Here is a 9,929-nt window from a genome sequence, read left to right as displayed (position 1 = left end):
TTTTCTTGACATTTAACTTCTTCACCTTGAGTACCATGGGTGCTGGAGTGGCACCCAAAGTACTTGGTGGCATTGGCTTGCCAGTTGAGGATGAAACTTGTCCTTGCAGGGCACCCGATATAACCATAGACAATTGGTGGCTAGCCGAGGGCGGTGTTTGCCCCGGCGTAGCCCCGGTACTACTTGGCAACAGGTCCACTACAGCCCTTTGCTTTGAGCACTTGGGGTTGGAGGCGGCAGCACTGAAGCAAAAGAAAGGGAGAGTAGTCAAAAAATCAGCAAGGAAGAAATCAACAAAAACTCGTAGATTTATGAGATGCACTCACCTTGGCTGTTCATTATCATCATCATCGATTGCGAAGATAGTTGCCTTGCGCTTCAGGGCGGTGACCCTTGGCTTCTTGGGGTGGATGGGCAAGAGTTCACCACCAGGCAAGCTTGTGTCTTCCTGGGCGATACTCATGCTTGATTTCTTCAGGAAGTCTACTAGAGTAAGATCATCATCAGTATCATCACCTTCATCATCGATCACAGGATTGATGGAACGATGTTTAATTCTGTGCGGGTGATACGCACTCGGTTTCAAGTTACCGAGGTGCTCTATCTCGGGAAGTGGAGGTGAACTCCTATACAAGTTTGCGTGGTCCTGCAAATTCATCAAATTCAAGTCAGATACAGAATACAATGGTAGCAAAAAGTGCTCGAGCGAGGGAGTTTCATACCGGTTTGGGTTGATTCTTGGCAGAAAATAGCGGCGGAACATATGGTACGGTGTTTACATCCAACAACGGACGTCCTACTTGCCTCAGCACTTCCCCTGCTGGCAACTCCGCTGCAGACATATGTGAGGGATCTTCAGCCTCAAGGTAGTTGAAACCAAAGGAACACCTCTTCTGCAAGGGTTGAATTTGACGCTCGAAGAATGAGTAGATAACAGATGCACTAGTGACTCCCATCAACTTTAGCGCCTGGATCAACTCGAGCTACTCATTGACTTGTTCCATCTTAGATGCAGAGGGATTCTGGTTCCATTCTGGTTGCCATGTTGGCACTCCTCCGGCCCTATCTGGCAGTGATGGCTTGTGATTCCCAATATAAAACCACAAATCTTTCCAACCTGAGTGACTAGTTGGGAACTTATACTTGATATATTTCTCATCCATTTTCTACTTCAGCTGAAATCCGGACCCTCTAACTACATTTTAATTCTCAAGACTTGGTTGAGGCTTCACTCGGAAAAGATAGCGGAAGATAGCAAAGTGGGGCTCGATGCCTAGAAAGGCCTCATAAAGATGAACAAAATTAGCTACATGATTTATAGAATTTAGGTTGAGATGATGGAGTTGAAGACCATAAAAATAGAGAAGGCCACGAAAGAAATCGGAGGCGGGAAGGGTGTTGACGATCCTTAAATACAAAATCCGACTGTCAACCCCTGTAAAGAACAGTGACAAAACAAACACCAAATTAGATATAGGAGTTTATCTCTAATCAATTCCACAAGTTTTGGTGAATCACTATTTACAGGAGACCGTGTCTGCATACAGAGGATAACCATGCTCAAACAACGGGAAAAGTACATTTCAGATCATTTCATGTGAGCATGAGAATTGGAGAGCCCACATCCATAAGCAAATCAGCCCAAGCCCAAGACAAAACACACTTCCGACAAATCAGAGGTAGGCACATGGATCCAAGGGCCCACATGACATGCTAAACCAACTTAACTTTAGAAAGGGGTGGGCCAACCCCCCACTAAGCCCAATCAGGCCCAACTTTCTCGTGGAGTCTCCCACCACCTTCCTAGAGGCGGTTCAACCTGGGAGGCTGCAGGATGGCCCCACCTAGGGTCAGCCGAACCCCGAGGTTTGGCCGAACCTTGATGGCTTCCTAGCAGGCTCAATCCTGGCGGGAAGATCATGCTTATCCTCTAGAGGTCAGTGCCTAGGGTGTCCTTGTATAACACAAGCAGGAACCACCCTTGGAGAACTAAAAGGAGGAGGAGAGCGCCCCCCCCCATTCAAGACACAACAAGAAGTCAAGATCTCCACTCCAAGGTGAAGCCCTACCTCCTGAGTGCTTAGAAAATAGGGAGAGAGTGAGGGGTACTTCGGGGGAGGTGCCGGCCTGTCGGCACTCTTCCTCGGCCTTGTACCTTGACGGATGCTTCCTTTCTAAGTAAGTATTCATGATCTCCTATGGTCGTGAGTCTCTTAGTTAAGTAAGTTATATTCTTTATTTGCTTATGGGATCATCGTCCGTTGAAGGATGCTCTAGTAGAGGGCCGATTGGGAATTTTAACGACTGCGAATAAATCCGCAAGCGCATGGATACCGTTGTAGCTTTCACCTCAGAGTATTCCATGGGTTATCGAATCCAAGGGAACGTGTGTGCACTAACTCCAAACTTAGTCGGTCCAAGGACACACCAAGATAAATAGCGAGGATGGAGAGGATTCCTGAGGTAGTACTAGAGATGAGTTAAAGGTCGATCTCTCGGGCAGAAATACTCACTTCGGGCACCGGCTTACCCCTAAAATTGTTAGGAGACTCCAGCCAATGGCTCAACGCTATATCCGAATGTGGAGGATTACAAAGGACCAACAGGGCTATCACCACCTGTGGCCTACCTCTACAAACCGTGGGATATAAGGCAAACGAAGCTAACCCTTAGCCTAGATGTAACACCCTAATTTTTAATTTAGAAACCTAAATAAATTTTACTAGAATTCTTTTAGGATCCATAAGGTTTTATTCCATCATTTTGATTTTGGAGCATTTACCATGAATTAATAGCAATTTACTTAACCATAAAAAGAAACATAAGGAACTATAGGTTTTGTCCATTTCATGCCCCACTGCATTATTTCATTGTTTGTCTTCCATTTGAATTTAAATTTCAAATTCAAATTCAAATGCATTTGAATGCAATTCTTTTTCTCCCTCTTTTTCTAATTGGGCCAGGCCCACTCCCTCTTTTATTTTTCCCTCTCTCTTTTTCTCCTTGCAGCCTAGCCCAACCAGGCCTTTCTCTCTCTCTCTCTCTCTCTCTCTCTCTCCCCGGATGGCCTAGCCCAGCCGGCCTTTTTCCCCTCCACCGCGCAGCCTAGCAGCCCGCTGGCTTCCTTCCTTCCTTTCTCTCCCCCCCACCCCCCCCCGCGCGTGGCCTAGCTCCTCCCAGGCCCAGCTCCTCCACGCGGCCTGCTTCCTCCTCCCTTCCCCTTTCTCTCGCTGACGGGTGGGTCCCGCCTGTCGGGGCTTTCTCCGAGTTCGAGTCCGAGTCCGGCCGTCATCCAACGACGCCCCGTGTCGTGTGGAGCCCCAAGCCCGCACGCCTAGGTACCCCGGCCGCCCTATTTAAAGCGCCCTCAGTGCCCTAGCTCTTCCCCATGCCGCAACCGCGGTCTTCGCCCGAAAACCCTAAGCACCCAAGCTCTTCCATCGCCACCATTGCCACTGTGCTTCGGCTGCTCGACGCGCCACCGCTGTCGAGCAAGTGCTCTAGAAGCTCCGCGTTGCGGTGAGGGTTCTCGCCAACCGCTTCTCTCCCTCTCCCCCGCCTTCCCGTGCATGCAAATTGCTCGTCGTCACCCCAAGCCGCACCTCGCCGCCGGCCACTGTCTCCAGCCACTATCACCTCTTCCCGAGCCTCTAGATGCGTTCCTCTCATCGCTCTCTTGCTCCCAGGCCAAACCCAAGCCCAAACTATGCCCGGAAACGCATTTACGCGTCACTCTGGCAAACCGCCGCTGCCCGCTGCCGCATCCCCTCGCTGCCTGCGCTAAGCACAGCTGCCCCCGCGCCGTCAGCCGCTCACAACCGTTAGATCCTGATCCAACGGGTTAGATTAGATCTAACCCGAGTCAAGTGAATCAGATACCAGTCAACCTGAGGCAGTTTTGCGCTTTAGCCCCTGAGTTTCAAAGAAATCAACCTGTAGTCCACGGCAGTTCAAAAGTATTCGCGAATAGATCCTTTTTCTTCTGTTTAGGCCCTGCCTTTTCCAAAAATAGAACCCGCCATCCTAAGCCCTTATATTTTGCAATCTAGACCCTAGATCTAAGGTTTAATTATGTTCTAGCCCTCGGTTTCTTTGGCCAGAGCCCTTCTAGTTTCAAATCTTCTACAAATAAGCCTCTAGAATCAGGTTTTAGCCATAACTTCTCCGTTTTAACTCCGTTTTCATCGATTCTTGCGACATACACAGCAGCTTTGTAATGTTATTTTGCTCTATTTATATTGTTTGTTGTACTATTTGTTATTTATTGTATTTGTTTGTTTGTATGCACTTGTGTGTTACGATAGACGGTGCGCAGTTTGAGGGTCCGCAAGAGCCAAGCTTTGAAGATGTTCCCGAGCAGCAGCAGTTCTTTGATGAAGGAAAGTGGTCCTTGATCATACTCCAGTCCCAATAATATTATAAATACACACATTTCCTTTATATGCATGCATTTGTATAGAATATGATGGATCCCAAACTAAGGATATGCCTAGTTTCCTTTGAACTTCCTTGATTAAACCTGGGTTATTATATTTAAGTTGTAGCTACGCTAGTTGCTATTACTTAGAACTTGGTTGGATAACCTGAAAATTATGCTACATTGGTTTACTCATGTTCTAGGATACTCTTATGGTAATAATTAAGATCATTGCATTAATTGGAACATGGAGAACCACCCAGGAAAATAGTGCAACCAAAATACTACATGGCTCTGTTCTTGACTAATTAATTAGAAACTTTAGCTTGTAATAGTCTAACCGAAAGGGCAAGAAGGGAGTGCGTTGATGGGGTATAGCTCGGTCCTCTTGAAGCGTAGATATGATCCTGGATAAGGCATCTTCCTCATTAGGGAGGGTTATAACCACTGCGGCCTGAAACCTTAGTGGACCGTTGCAAGTTAGAGAATCTTTGTAAAGGCCTCATAGTGAATCCCTGCCACTCACCTTGGAAGTGTTTAAGGGCCTTGCAAATCCGGACATCAAGGGAAACACGAATCGTGGGTAAAGTGTACAACCTCTGCAGAGTGAAAACTGATATATCAGCCGTGCTCACGATTAAGAGCGGCTTGGACCCTCACATGATAATTGAACTTAAAGATGATCTAAATTGATGTTCTTTATTTATTTATTGTTGTTATCTTATATCTTCTATTTATTTAATGGTTGGTATATACTTAAAATTAGTTAATGCTTGCTTAATAAAACTTGATCAACTAAAAATGCTTATCGCAGTCAAACCATGTCAGCTTTTCCTTAATTACAACCTTGCATGTCATATAATTTACTCTACTTGCTGAATACCAACCATAAGTGTACTCATTCTTGCTTTATTAAAACCAATGCTGCCCAGAATAAGATAATTGTCCGGAGTTCCCCGAAGATTTTGAAGAATACTAGGCGTATGTCTCCCAGTCATCTGCCTGTGAAGTTGAGGTCCGCTGCTAGTTATAAACGTTTATTTATTCGCTTAAGAGTAAGACTGTTGGTGTCACACCCGATTTATAAAGAACATAAATCGAGCAATCATATATGCGCTAGGATCAAGTCATGCATATATACAACAGAATCATCAAGATATCACAACACGCATCTCGAAATAAAGCGTATAAATTATAAATGAATATCTTTATTACAACTGAATCAAGAATTAGTTCAAGGAATGCGGAAGCGTAAAATAAATACATGAAGAATAGGGCGCCACAGGGACGTCGGCTGGGAGACAACGCCTAGAAATCATCGAGTCCGCTGATGAAGTCCTCCATGTCGCCTGGTACTGAGCAGCAGTCGAAGATGTCCCAGAGAGAACAGAAGAGTAGAGAAGGCAAGTATGAGTACACAACTTGTACTCAACAAGTATAACACGAATTATGAGGCTCTAAAGTTAGCTGACTCAACTGCAGTAGCTTTTAGTCTTGGCAAAATTTTATTAGAGCTAATTACTATAAGTGGATGAATTACCATAGACCCAAGTTAGATAATAAATTAATCAAAGTTAATTAAAAACTACTGAGAACCAAACCAAACCACCAAAGGATAACCCCCACTAATCAGACGGAGGATCTGGGCCGCTCAAGACTGTGAGCACAGCTGATATATCAGTTTTACACTCTCAAGAGGTTGCACAACTTTACCCACAAGTCGTGAGCTACGCTAGTTGTTCATCACACTTCCTTAGGTGAGATGACTAGCAAGCGCACTACGAGACCTTTACAAAGGATCACGCTAGTAAGGTGTAACCCCTAAGGTTTCTGGATCAGCGACGATGGGGCCCACCTCCGGGGGTACAAGACACACAGCACAGACTAAGCCGGAGGAGCAGGGACCATTGAAGCTTACCACCCCTCTTGCCCCGCAGGTAAGTTACTCCCAAACCAAAATGACCTAATTAGTAGGTCAAGACCGTCCCATTCCAGTCTTGTGGTTGCGCGGTTGTCTCAGGTTGTCGCTCTATGAACTGGTCCTTATGGAGAGTAGCCAACCAAGCACTAAGCACCGTGCTGGCCCCCTAAACCATGTTTCTAACAAAACATATTTTAAGGAGACGTGAGCCGCTCAAGCACACAGCACAGAGGGCCACTCTCAGGATCAAGTTGCATATACCATTAATCAAATTTAATTAAAAAGGACCATAATATGTGAGAGCGTAGCACCTAGCACAACTAACCAAAATGCAACCCAAGGTATTTATATAAAGGATAAAAGTGGAGTATGGAGTTGTATTAAATCCTTATAGGCATACAGTATTAAAATGCAGTATGGAGTTGTATTTAAAAGTGATAGGATGTTCATGTTATACTTGCCTTCCTCAAAGTTCTCCTGCTGCTGCTCAAACTGCTCTGTAGAAAGGGGCTCCTGGTACTCATCCAAAGGCTCAGCGTCTACTCACGATCGCAATGCCAAAACATGGTCCAGCACATACACATACATGCAAACAAGGACAAAAGATAAGAAACAGTACAACATTACATGAAAACAGCACATAAAACTATGATAGAACTGTTCTACGCATTACAACGATCGCGTGAGCGCAAAAACCACCTAAAACAGAGCTAAGACGCGGAATCTAGAGCTAAAACAAGGTCCAGGGGCTTTTCTGCGAGAAAACAGAACTTCCAGGGTGTTTCTGGGCAAAAACTAGGGACTTAGATGTAATTAAATTATAGACACAGGGTCTAACGTGTAGAACTACGCTCCAGGGATGGCGGACCCTATTTCTGGAAAGCTCAGGGGCTTCGGTGCAAAAACAGGGCTTAACTGGAATTATCTTTGAACGGAGGTGGACTGCGGGTTGATTCTAAGGAAGCTCAGGGGCTCTTTAACAAAACTGCCACAGCTGAAGGGGTATCTTCTAATCTGGGCCGTCGGATCTGGATTAAACGATTCGGACCCAATCTAGTTCGGACGGTCCGGTCGGCACGGCGGGGGTCCGGACGGTCCGATCTGGATCGGACCGGTCCGATCTGGTTGGGCTCGCGGAGACGGCGGGGCGGTCGCCGGAATTTGACTCCCGTGGCGGCGCGCGGCTCGGGCTCGCTGGAGCTCCTCAAATCCGATGCTCCGAGGGTCAAAACTACTCGAGCTTGGGTCTGGGATGGCCTACGCGACATGGGTAATCCACCTAGGGTTACTGCGGGGCTCGGGGAGGTCTCAGGCGGCGCGCACGACGACGGGGGTGGATCGGCACAGCGGCGCATCGCCGGCGCACGCGTTCCAGCTCAAGAGCGAGCCTTGGTCCATGACATCTAGCGCAAGATGACCAGGAGGATGATGTGGTGCTCACCGAGGGCTTGAGGTGGGTTGGGGTACGGTGGAGGGTGACCGTCGACAATGGCCGGCGGCGGAGATGGGTCGGGCCTCGCGGGAAGGTCGATGCAGAGGCGCTCCGGGCTTCTGGTCATCGTGGGTCGACTCGTGGAGATCCTGCGAAGGTCCTACGGGGGTTAGGGAGGTCCGGGGATCACCGGCGGTGAGGAATCGCAAGGGCGGAGCGGGATACCGGCTGCGGTCCTCGGGCTTGATTCCGGCGCGGGCAGGGCTCGGGGTCGAGAGTGGAAGCCTCGGGGAGCTTCCTGGCGGGACGGCGAAGCTACTGCGAGCCTTGGCCGGAGCTAGGATGCACCGGAGCGGCCGGCCCACGACGGAGCAGAGGTGCTGCACGGCAGAGCAAGATGCCGGTGGTGCTGGGGATTCGGGGCGGCTGCAGTGCGGCGGTAGGGCATAAGGAGGGTTTAAGGGAAGGGCTACAGGGGTCAATTAAGGAAGAGGCTGGTGGTTTGGGCGTGCGTGCCCCGGTGGGGATTGCGGTCGTGATCCACGCGGGAGAAGCGGATCATGCAACCGCCCTGCGCGATTCGGCTCAGGGAAAGAAGCTTCTGGAAGGAGGGCGCGCACGGGAGACTGGCTGATGGGCTCGTGTTCGGGTACGGGGTGGAGCGGGGCCACGTGCAGCGATGGCACGGTAGGGCAGAACAGAGGGAGCCGGCGTGAGGAAGAAGAAGGGAAGGAAAGAGATGGTCACCGACAGGTGGGACCGGACTACCAGAAGAGAGAGCAATGGAAATGACTGAGAAAAGAAGAAATGATTGAGAGAAAAGAAGGAATGACTGACCTACTTTCCTGTTTCCTCCCTTTTCTTTTTCAAACCAACTCGATTCTATTTGAATTCAACTCCTATGCACTCAACCAAATAAAACTTATGCACCAGCATGAATGCACAAACATGTTGAACCTAAAATAAATTTTAATTCTTTGTGAATTAAATTATAAATAAATGCAAGCTAGGCAAAATAAATCCTTAGAAAATTACTGGAGCCCAATTAAATTCATTATACATCTCAAAATTCTACCTTAGGGTGTTACAAACCTACCCCCCTTACAGGAATCTCGTCCCGAGATTCAGATAGGCTAGCTAGCAAAGAGATTGGGGTATGTCTTCTTCAGCTCATCCTCTCGCTCCCAGGTAGCCTCCTCCTAGATGTGATGACTCCACTGAACACGGCACATCTTGATCTTCTTGTTCCTAGTAACTCTCTCAGACGTCTCCAGAATCTTCACTGGATGCTCGGTGTAGGTCAGATCCTCCTGTACTTCCAACCCTTCCAATAGTGCTTGCTATTCCGGCACTCTCAGGCACTTCTTCAGCTGGGATACATGAAACACATCGTGCACTCCTAAGAGGTTGGGAGGCAACTCCAAGCGGTATGCCTCTTCAACAATATCCAGATCAAACACCTGCCTCTCACCAATCTGATCCCAATACAGCAGAGTCCTGCACTTCCGACCATACAGAGCCTCGAAAGGAGATTTCTTCAGACTGGCCTGATAGCTGTTGTTATACGAAAACTCCGCATACGGCAGGCATTTATCCCAGCTGGTACCGTACTAAATAGCGCAAGCTCGAAGCATATCCTCCAATACTTGGTTAGTCCTCTCTGTCTGCCCATCTGTCTGAGGGTGATAAGCGGTACTGAAATGCAGCTTCGTATCCAACGAATCATGCAACTGCTCCCAGAATCGTGAAGTGAACTGAGATCCTCTGTCAGATATGATCTTCTTCGGAACTCCATGCAGACAGACAATCCTGGAGATGTACAACTCTGCGAGTCTAGTGCCAGAGTAAGTAGTGTTCACCGGAAGGAAGTGGGCAACCTTCATCAACTGGTCCACTACTACCCATATGGAGTTGTACCTTTTCTGAGTACGAGGCAAGCCAACAATGAAGTCCATGGTGATCTTCTCCCATTTCCACTCTGGAATCTTCAATGGCTGCAATAGACCTGCTGGCCTTTGATGCTCTGCCTTGACACGCTGACAAGTGTTACAGATAGCCACGTACTCCGCAACGGAATGCTTCATTCCATACCACCAGAATCGTTCCTTGAGGTCATAATACATCTTCTTGCTGCCTGGATGAATGGAATACGCCGTATC

Source organism: Panicum hallii, chromosome 9, assembly GCF_002211085.1.
Source record: "Panicum hallii strain FIL2 chromosome 9, PHallii_v3.1, whole genome shotgun sequence".
In the NCBI taxonomy this organism is placed as follows: Eukaryota; Viridiplantae; Streptophyta; class Magnoliopsida; order Poales; family Poaceae; genus Panicum; species Panicum hallii.
This window is presented reverse-complemented; position numbering follows the sequence as displayed.